An 11,789-nucleotide genomic window follows, 5' to 3' on the forward strand; every position below is an offset into this window, starting at 1 on the left:
ATATTAAAAAGTAGCACAGGAAGATACAAGTATTGATTTGCCTGCTTTGTAGCCTGCTTCCTTTTCTAGTTCTCCCTTCTTAGTCTTTCTGCAGGAGTCGGCTATTAGCAAACACCTGGTATCTCAGAAGCATGCTTTCTCAGATCAAACCACCGAGCCAGGAGACAAATCAGACACTGTTGCATCATTAATGTGAGCAGATATGAAGCTTGGTCTCCTACCGTACCATCTGAAAAGCTGAATGTTTATCAGTACAAAGTGCCACAGTAATTTATTGCCTGTTTCCTCTGCCCTAGTTCTTTCTCCTCGACATGCCTCGTGTCTCTTCCATCTCATTGGTTTGCTTATAAAACTGCCTGAGAACATTGTTCCCTGTGCTTCTCACAGCAGAACATGAAATGCAATTAAAAACATAGTATCATCAAATAACACATCATCACCATCACATATACATCCCTGCTTCCTCCCAAAGGAGCCCCGGGCAGCAAACAGCAAGTGATAAAACAATATGAACATATTTAAAAACAATTCCAGTGCAGATGCAGATTTGGGAACCACTTTCCAGCTGGAAAAAAACTTGCAGGACTTAGAAGAATAAAAGCAGATAATACCGTAAGCAGTTCAGAATACTTTTTTTTAAAAAAAAATGGAGTTTTTTTAAAGGCCTGGGAGAATTAAAATGCCTTCCCCTGGTGCTGCAATGATAGTAAAGATTGTGCCAGCTAAGCTCTCAGTAGATTCCACAACCAGGATACCAACACCAAGCGAAGCCCTTTTCATCTTCTAGGATGTGCTGAAGCAAATGCCGTCTTAATTGTTGCAAAAATGCAACAACCACACACAAAAACGGTACAATATTCTCAGATTTCCTGTGGGGAAATTGTCTCCAAAATATTCAAAATATTTCTTTCTTTCTTTCATTCGTATATGAGGTGGCCAAGGGTTTATTTTCTGCTCCCCGGCTCCCCCGGGGAGCAGGCTCACTGTAGAGAAAAGCATAGCAGGAAGGAGGCTGCATAAGGTAAGAAAACCATTTTATCCCATATACCACCTTACATAGGGACGCGGGTGGCGCTGTGGGTTAAACCACAGAGCCTAGGGCTTGCTGATCAGAAGGTCGGCGGTTCGAATCCCCGCGATGGGGTGAGCTCCCGTTGCTTGGTCCCTGCTCCTGCCAACCTAGCAGTTCGAAAGCACCTCAAAGTGCAAGTAGATACTGTAAATAGGTACCGCTATAGCGGGAAGATAAACGGCATTTCCGTGCGCTGCTCTGGTTCGCCAGAAGTGGCTTTGTCATGCTGGCCACATGACCCGGAAGCTGTACACCGGCTCCCTTGGCCAAAAGGCGAGATGAGCACCGCAACCCCAGAGTCGGTCACGACTGGACCTAATGGTCAGGGGTCCCTTTACCTTTACCTTACCACCTTACATGCATGGATTCCACCTCCTGCCATGCCTTAGCTGCTACTGCACAAGTGCTTGTTTTTCACTTCCTCCAATATCGAACTCAGACGTTGAATGTTGACAGAAACTGATTTAAAACAAGACTGCTGGGAAATAAGAGGGAAGTATCAGCATAGCAGGAGGCACTGCAGTTTGCAGGAGGACCAAAATGCCTTTAAAAAAAACCCACTAACAGGACAAACCCTCCCAAAGGCAGCCTGATGAGGACAGGGCAACAAAATGCTATGGGCTACTTGAAAAAGAAAAATGGGGTCAAAGAGAAAAGGGTGAGGAAAAACTGAAACAGCAGAGAAAATGGCTGACTAGAACCCAGAATAGGAGCACTCCTGTTAAGAGGGTTGATACACTACAATGTTTTGTTGCTGGCTTCACTAGTAATTCCACAATATTGATTCCCTTCTCATACAAGGAGGAGACTTTCCTAAATATGCATGTTTCATACTTTGGAACTGAAGTTTATGCCCTTGTTCCTGCGTGTGGAATGAGAGGTAGATCTTGGTCTTTGCCTCAAGCAAACATTTCAACTGCAACAAGGGAGCTGTTGCTATCAATTACGTATCTGAGCTAGGGTGTGTGACCTACCGCTGATATTGGAATTGGCAGCTGCTGTCCCAAACTCATTGACCGCAGTCCTTCTGAGCACATCAAGGACAACGGAAGCTAATTTCAGAAATTTGTTTAGCCTATAAGAGAGTAGGACAGACCGGGTAAAATGCCTAAAAATTAAACTCCAAAAACTGGAATTCAAACATATAAGGGAGTATGAACATAGGTCTGTTTTTCCGCAGGAGTTTTGTATAAGACTCGCTCCCTATCTGCCTGTACACATAGAAATTACTACACTGGGTTGATAGGCTTTTAAAAACATTGTTTTGAATAACCGGTTGGAACAAAATTGAAGCTTTAGTTTTATCCCATTAATAAGCCTGCGCTGGAGCTCATGTGAGACATAGGAGGAAATCAAGCCACTGACCTTTTTCCACTTCCTGATTTCTAAAAGCTGAGCGCTTTAAGATTTGGTTGAGCAAAATTAAATTACGCTCACTAGGTTGGTTATATTTAGCAAGTCATTTAAATAGTTTGCAGCTTAAGCTGCTGCTTACAACTTCAGAGCATCTGTGTTGTTGTTTTATTTTTATTTTTATTTTTAAAAAAAAGCTACATACAGCCTGCTAAATGGGGAGCCACAGTTTTGCCAGCTTAACATGCTATCAAAATAGCACAGCTCTTTTGGAAGAGACAAGTGACACAGAACCCATGGCTAACTTTTGGATACAAGAGTATATTGTTTTGCGCACATTCACTCTGTTTGAAGGCTGTTTATGGCAGCCTGTGACAAGTGCAGTTTCATTTCCGTTTCAAAAATTATGTTAGGAAGCTAAATAGGGCAGGGCTTTCTGAGCTTAGATAAAATACAACTTAGGGCTGCAAAGCTAACCCCACTTGCCTGGGAGTAAGCCACGATGAATTCAATAGGCCTTACTTCTGAGTAAACATATATTTAGGGTTGCTCTGAAAGGCTAAACTACTGCTCTCAGGTACAGATGTAGATTTAGGGCAGGCTTCCTCAACCTCAGCCCGCCAGATGTTTTGAGACTACAATTCCCATCACTCCTGAATACTGGTATTGCTAGCTAGGGATCATGGGAGTTGTAGGCCAAAAACATCTGGAGGTCTGAGGTTGAGGAAGCCTGATTTAGGGCAACGTGACCTGTTCTGCCACACTGGGTACTGAGCCTAGGGGGTGCCACAACTATGATATAACAAATTGAGCCAAGTGGAAGCTGGGAGGTGGGAGAGCTCCGAATTTTGGCATCACACAGGGTGCTGCTGAAATTTGAAAGGCCAAAATCCACCCCTTTCAGACATGCCTTCCTTGAGGTCCCCGGTCCCTCCTAATTATTTAAAAAATGAATTTTTCTTTTTGTTTTAGGGAGAATTGCCTCTTTGGGGGAGGGTGTTGCCTCTCTTTTTGTCTATTTCTTTTGCAGTGTGCAGTGTGTTTTGTCTGTTGTTGGAAGGGAGGGGGGCTTTAAGCATTACAGACCCTCCAAGTGTCCCTATTTTCCAGGAACATCCCTGATTCAGAGAATCTGTCCTGGTTTCTGATTTAATCCCAGAATGTCCTGCTTTTCCTTAGGGGGTCCCTATTTTCCTTGGAGAAATGTTGGAGGGTATGGAGTTATCTGACCCCCCGAACCATCTGAAGCCAATCCTGCATAGGGAAGTTTTTTTAATGTTTTGTTATTTTTCTGTATATGTTGGAAGCCACCCAGAGTGGCTGGGGCAACCCAGTAAGATGTGAGGGTTATAAATAGTAAAATTATCATTATGGAATGGGATGTCCGTATTTTCATCGGCGAATGTTGGGGGGTATGGCACTACCCGTTTTTCTTCTGTGAAATGCCCATGGCAGTCTCTTCGATTTCCACCTGTGTGCTCACCCTGTGCTATAGACATTCTCTTTTGAAAAGAAGTAAAAGACTGCAATGTAGAGTTGCACGCCTGTATATACTGGTGTGGGAGTAAGGCCCACTCAATTCAGTAGGATACTTCAGAGAAATCATGCTTTGGATTTTTAACTGCACAGTTGAGGTAGGCATGATCAATGTTGTACATTGTGAGTGATGTTGGGAGAGTAAATAAGGACACACACACACCGCTCCCTGCATAAACACACATGCTAGAACTCAGGCATATTCCAGTACAGCTGAACGAGGGTATATGCAAAGAGTCAAAAGGAAGTGGCAACTTATGATCACAATATGTGGTGATACATGGCGTTTTTGAAGGCAAGCAACGTGGAGCTTTTAATGCACATGAGCTAAAGACAAGTCCAATTGACTCCCGACTCCAATTGACAAGTCCATTGAGTCCCAATAGTAACATGGCATGTACCCTGTCATGGAATGAATAGTAAAGTGTGGCTGTCTACTGTTGGAAGCAGAGAACTGGAGTAGAAGAAGAAGAGGAAGAGTTTGGATTTGATATCCCGCTTTATCACTACCTGAAGGAGTCTCAAAGTGGCTAACATTCTCCTTTCCCTTCCTCCCCCACAACAAACACTCTGTGAGGTGAGTGGGGCTGAGAGACTTCAGAGAAGTGTGACTGGCCCAAGGTCACCCAGCAGCTGCATGTGGAGGAGCAGAGACGCAAACCCGGTTCCCCAGAGTACGAGTCTACCGCTCTTAACCACTACACTCTCTAAGAGTAGATGAATTCTTAACTCTGATACAGCAGAACCAAATCTTAATTCCTTTGAAAGCGACTAATTTGTGTACAAAGGAAGTTCTAACAGTGATCACAAGCGGTGTTTCCCCTCTCTGATATCAGGAGAGGATATCAAACGCTTTTAATCTTTAAAAACTTTAAACATAACGCTTTTGAAGGAAAACTACATGTATAGATGGTATATTACACTGGTAAAAATGGCAAAAATGTATGAAACCAGTCAAACATATGTTGGAAATGTAAATAAAAAGAAGGCACTTTATATCATATGTGGTGGGAATGTAGAGAAGTCAAAAAGATTCTGGGAGATATTATATAATGAATTGAAAAAGAAGTTTAAAATGACATTTGTAAAAAAAACTAGAAGTATTTTTGTTAGGGATTCTAGGACAAGACCTGCCAAGGAAAATAAAGAACTTATTTATGTATGCTACAAGAGCGGCAAGAGTCTTGTTAGCACGAAGATGGAAGAATGAGGAAATCCCAACGAAAGAGCAATGGCATGAAAACTGATGAGTTATGCGGAGTTGGCAAAGATGACAAACAAACTACGGCGTTTATCCGAAAATAAGACACCGTCTTATATTTATTTTTCCTCAAAAAACAACAACACTATGGCATATTTTCAGGGGATGTCTTATTTTTTTCCCTCCTCCTCCTGCTGCGGCTGGCATTGCTGCTGCGCCTATCACTATGTCTTATTTTCGGGGTATGGCTTATATTCCTTGAATGCTTAAAAATCCTGCTGTGGCTTATTTTATGACTACATCTTAAAATAGGGGAAACAGGGTATGTGAGAAGGACAACCATGACTTCAAAGAAGAATGGGAACTTCTTACAAACTATTTAAAAAGACAACAAAAGGATCTGGTCTCCTTGGCAGGTTTTGAATAAACATCCACAATTTATTAGTAGAACATATGATAGATAAGGTAATGATATGTACAATTTTATAACATGCAGAAAACAATATGTACAAACAAATCAGAGAGGGGAGCTGAGTGAAGTCCTTAGAGGGTGGGAGATGTTGGAGAGGGAGGGGAGACCTGATCCTTTTGTTGTCTTTATAAATAGTTTGTAAGAAATTCCCATTCTTCTTTGAAGTCACGGTTGTCCTTCTCACGTAGTTTGTATGTCATCTTTGCCAACTCCGCATAAGGGGGAAAATGTAATTGGCTGTGTTATTGGAAATTTGTATCGTTCAAAAATTCTTTTTCTTCAATAAAAATATTATATTAAAAAACTTTAAACATAATGAAGAACTTGAAGGCAATTTCATTGCATCCCTTGATTATCCAGCGATGACTTTCACGTGTCAAAGAATCATTACAGATAAGGATTTTAGACGGAGGTCGTTATGTGTCACTGGCATCACCAGAAAAACGTTTTGATCTGAAGCTGAACGACACAGACGCATCTGTTAATCATCTCTTAGGATCAAGGATATGGAGAAACTGCGGCTCTCTAAATGTTGCCAGACTACAAACCCCATCACCCCTGGCCATTCAGTCATGCTGCCTGGGGCTGATGGGAGTTTGAGTTCAATAACATCTGGAGGGCCACTGGCTCCCCAATCCAGTCTTAAATACAGGGGTGCTTGAGCAGGTTATAGAGATTCAATACAAAAATGGTCTGCTGGGTCAAAGTGAAAACTTGATTGTGTAAATGTGTTTATTAACAGGAGCTTCCTAATGAGTCCCAAAGGTGGAGGCTTTTTAGCCTAAGGGGCCCTGATTACTGTCAGCAATTGGCATAGTTTACAAAGTAAACTTTCAAAGGAGGGCTCTCGCATCCAATCATTTATTTATGTGCCACTTGGTGCCAAAATAAACTTCTAAGTGGTATAAAAACCAGCCATGCAAACATTAAAACCTAAACATCAATGATAATAAAAAAAAATACACAAGAAAACAAATCCCATTAAAACAATACAGCTATTAAAGCAGGAGACTCAGGTCGAGAGCTCAAGGAAGTAGTAAACAGATGCATCTTCAAAAGCCAGCAGAATGCCAATGCAGACCAGGAGTCTCATCTTTCAGCAAGGAGTGCATCCCATAATACCAGAGCTACACGGAATGGCATGTTCCTGAGGTGTAGCTGTTGTTCTCTGAGCTGAGCGACCATCTGTGCAGTCACGGAACAGCGTTTTGGAAACTAGAGTTGGGAGGGCCTGCACTCCCCACCCACCCCAAGTCATTGCATGGCTCAAGGGTGGCTCCAAGGATCTCTATCTGGTTATTTGTACACAAGATCAAATCAAAAGGTAGGCCAGCAACAAGGAAGTAGGATGAGTTGCCTGTTGGCTACGTGACAGATGGCCATTTGGAACAACAAAAACCAACAGATAAGTAACCTGCCTAGTCTTCCTTGTAATCTCTGCGCAGACACGTATATGGGAGATTAGTAAAATGACCAATCTGGAGGTGGGTCCAGACAAGTTTTCCTCTCATTTGGCACAAACTGCATGGCAGAAACCTTTAGCACCATTGTGCAAATCAAGCAATGGGACCCCTTTAAAGAGTGTTTGCAAAGGCTGGTTTTAGTCACTGGTAGCTCAGTTGGTAGAGCATGAGACTCTTAATCTCAGGGTTGTGGGTTCAAGCTCCACATTGGGCAAGATCAGGTGGCGCTGTGGGTTAAACCACAGAGCCTAGGGCTTGCCGATCAGAAGGTCAGCGGTTCGGATCCCCGAGACGGGGTGAGCTCCCGTTGCTCAGTCCCAGCTCCTGCCAACCTAGTTCGAAAGCACGTCAAAGTGCAAGTAGACAAATAGGTACCGCTACAGCAGAAAGGTAAACGGCATTTCCGTGTGCTGCTCTGGTTCGCCAGAAGCGGCTTAGTCATGCTGGCCACATGACCCGGAAGCTGTACGCCAGCTCCCTCGGCCAATAACGCGAGATGAGTGCTGCAACCCCAGAGTTGGTCATGACTGGACCTAATGGTCAGGGGTCCCTTTACCTTTACCTTATAATTCTATGATTCTCCGAAAGAGACTGAGATTTGGCTTTGTTGTCAAGATACCCAGGATGTGAAGGCTCAAAGGAGACATTTGAATTCTTAAATGAACCTGGAGGACTGATCTGAACAAGGTTCAACCGACAAAAAAAATGTTCCAGGAAGGTCAACCAATGCAATGAAGAGATTATATTGGCCGTACCTCCAGCTTGACACCAATAACATGGCAGGATACGCATAGCTGACATGCAATTCCTAATAATATACACCTGAAAGCAAACTGTTTGACCACTTGCTACACAAATCATTGGAAGTGTGTGCACATATACATATGCTAAGTGTGCGCAAAAGATTTAGATGAATCCTGAATCAAGAACTGAAATGGGGCCGCCTCAGAGAGATTGAGGGCTTGTCCAGGTCAGTTTCCTGAAGGAATCGCATGTCGGCTTAATCCCCTCTAGCAATGTTGTGGGAATAGAAAGATTAAACCCATAACGCATCTGAACTGGTAGTGTTCTAGGCACCACCAAGGCCACTGTGGCATTTTGATGCATTCCCCAATCTCCTGTGCCAGGTGGTCATGGTCAAAATCACAGATGAGGCCAGAAAGTGCCAGTGCCTTTGGGGGCTACTACCGGTACAAGAACACCAGTGAACAGGGGCATCAGTACAGAGGCAGGGGTATTGACTCAAACATGTTTCATGCCCAAATCCACAGAGAGCCACACATGGCCTAGTCTTGACGTTCTTGCTCAAGGAAGCTCAAACAGTGTGGGTGGAAACTGTTGCTATGAACCTGTGGGGTGGAGCAGAGGAAAACACCAGTCATATCTGTCAGGCACAGAAAACCTTCTCCACGCATCAGACATAGCATCTACAGAAATTTCCCCTTAAAAAAATAAAGATAATAATGCAGGATTTCCCCCTCCAAAAAAAATAATGAACGGAAATGCTTTGTGTCTCATTTCGCCTGTATCCCTTTGGTTGGTTGGTTGGTTGGTTTAAAGATGAAGTGTTTTGTGTTTTTTAACGGAGATGAAAACAGATTAAAGCCAAGGTGAAAAGTATGAGAAATATTCTGAAGCTCTAAAGGAAGTTCTCTATCATGCCATACAGGAAGTGAAGGAAAAGACTGAGGAAAAAGCCTTGAGCCACATATAAACCCAGAGTTTTCATTGTGTTCCCTTCCTCAGGGGCAGAAGCTGCAGGCTCTTCTGAGCTTTTGAAGTTTCTGAAATGCTGCTCTCCAAGGCATACGACTGCACAGAGATCACACAGAACAGTGCGAGAGAGAAACAGTCGCTAAAACTTTCTACATTCAGAAACCCTTCTGAGAGGGTAATAATTGCCCAAGGCGATTGTGGATTTGGGAGGGAGGCTTCAACACTGGCAAATGGTACTGTACTAAGTTTCAAGTTCTGTGATTATTAGGGCCTTTTCATTCAAGGCATTTGACAAAAGTCAAATAAAGCCCAAGGATGAGAGCAAATGCAGTGTGCCCACACACGACACACCATACTGAGCCATTGACCACACAATCTATCACAGGGGTAGGCAACCTAAGCCCCGTGGGCCGGATGCAGCCCAATCGCCCTCTCAATCCGGCCCGCGGATGGTCCGGGAATCAGCGTGTTTTTACATGAGTAGAATATGTCCTTTTATTTAAAATGCATCTCTGGGTTATTTGTGGGGCATAGGAACTCATTCATTATTTTTTTACAAAATATAGTCTGGCCCCTCACATGGTCGGTGTGGGACAGTGTACCGACCCACAGCTGAAAAATGTTGCTGACCCCTGATCTATCATGTTGTTTGAACTGCATATAAACACTTCAAAACTCTCTCTCTCCTCTCTGCAACCCCAGCTAAGCAAATACCGTAGGTTGGCTGCTAGCCTTGCAGGAGGATGGGGCGATGGAGCTATCACCCCAGCCAACGGTAGCAACTAATTCTTACTGACACCAAGGAAGATACTTTAGGCACATTCAAATACAATTCCTCTCGCCATCTTCTTCTTGTATGTCTGCCTAGTGCCTATGTGGTGATAGGAACTCATTTGTGGAGTTATCAGCAAGAAAGCTAATTTTTGTATTCCCAATTAATTCCCACAAATCAAGGACAGGATATTACCTTTTAATTGGAAGATTTCCGGGGGGTGGGGGTGGTACAGCTACCTAATTTACAGAGTAGTGAGAGCCGAAATTGAGTGTGGTTTGAAAGGAAGGAACTCAGGTAGGTTTACAGGCAGCAATTCAGCAATTCCCTCTGTGCCTGAAAGAAGATTTTGTGGCCATCCTTTCGGTGAGCTATGTAAAATAGATCAATAGAGCAGACAAACATCAGGTATTCAGAGTCTTGCCGGCTGTCTTCAGACTGAAAGATCAAGAGCAGCCTCCCATTCAAGTTTTCCCAGCCCAGTCTTTCACCCTCTGCTTCTCATTTTCTAAATCTGCCACTGTCAGTATAGCTCTAGATATTAACGATGCAAAATTCAAACAGCTCAGAAACTTCATGCCACAGATCTCCTTTATACAGGAAAATAAAATGTTGGGCTGGGAGTAGACATGTAAAATTTCTGGGGAAACAAGAAAGCTTCAGAAAATGGGGGGGTACAAACTTTTTTTCAGTCTTTACATATTGAAAGTCAATTTATTTCATAAAATTTCATTAGCCACTCAATTGCAAAAAGAAAATTCTCAGAGTGGTTTGTTACTTCAGTAAAATGCATTATGTATACCTTGGTTCACCATAGAATTACAGTATCATATCTAAAAGTAGTTCCGACAATAATTGCGAATTGCCTTTATTTTTAAAGTTGTTGTCACAAATGGAGCTACAAGTTGTTGAACTGTAAGGAGCCTAGCAACTCTGTGTTTTGCTGGTTTATGACAAAAATAAAAACAGAAACCAACAACATTATGGTAAAACAAATTATTATTTATACTGAAAAGTATGTCACCTCGAGTTTTCCATACACCTTGCCTTCCTATTTCATTCATCATTCTAAAAGAAAATGTTTCATAATCCATAAAAAAAATAAGGAAAAAACCAAAAAGGCTTCAAGCAAAAAACGGGGGGGGGGGTTCCATAATTTTTCTAGCCTTCGCACATCATGTTGTGAGGTACAGTAACTCTGAATCAGCTGCTTAAAATGAGATATGGAAACAAGTAATATTGCTGTCCTCAGATGTATTTCAGTTTTACAGGAAATGGCAAGAATGAACTTCATAATCTTCAGGTACTTGTCATAATTGATCAGATCTGATCTCTTTGGAACTGGACGGTCTGAAGATCCATGTTACAAACAAAACAGCTGTCTATTGCACACTATACTGTTTAAAAACATCTGACGGTATTTTTAGCCTACAGTGTCTGCACTGAAAACATCTACAAAGGCTTGCTCTCAGGAGATGCTCTGTGCTCCAATGACAAAAGTCACGTTCGGTGCATCATATGTAAAACACATTCAAAATGAGACCAGGCCCCTGCTTTATGTGTGACAATACAGGTCAGTGCCAGTGGTTCTGTCAAGCCCCTAGGTATTTTCCACAAGGCTTATTTGGCTCTAGGACAGGGGTGGGGAATTTCTCCCTCACTGTCACATGGGATGGGGGGGGGGGTAGGACCAAAGCCACATACTGTACATATACTGTGAACACACCCATTCTCTCACTCAACTGCCCTGACGCCCCTACCCCAACACACACGCCAGGTCTTATGAGATTATAAGACTTGGCATGAAAGAGATGTTAAAATATTCCAAGAAAGCAATTGGCTTGATGCAAAAAGGTTTTTAACATTCCAAAAATTCCAGACATCACACAATTTTTTTTCTTAACGTGCATGGAAAGTATTTGGATAACACACAGATTTCTGATGCGGCCATTAAAACAGAGCAGGATACAGAAGCAGTATTCATGCCAAGTTTTCTCCTCTATTTTAAGCAGCCCTGCTTAAGGACTTCTGGTAGGCATATGGTTGGCCACAAAAGAACGGGATGCTCGACTAGACAGACCTTCCTGTGTTCTAAGTCTAAATAAGATCCTCCACATACTAACATACAAAGGGAGCCAATGCCTATAGCTTAATCCACATTGAGCAGGAGCGACAAGAGGCCTCCTACCAGTGATGGCTGTCTG

The sequence above is a fragment of the Zootoca vivipara genome, chromosome 8, assembly GCF_965207765.1.
Source record: "Zootoca vivipara chromosome 8, rZooViv2.hap1.1, whole genome shotgun sequence".
Taxonomy (NCBI): domain Eukaryota; kingdom Metazoa; phylum Chordata; class Lepidosauria; order Squamata; family Lacertidae; genus Zootoca; species Zootoca vivipara.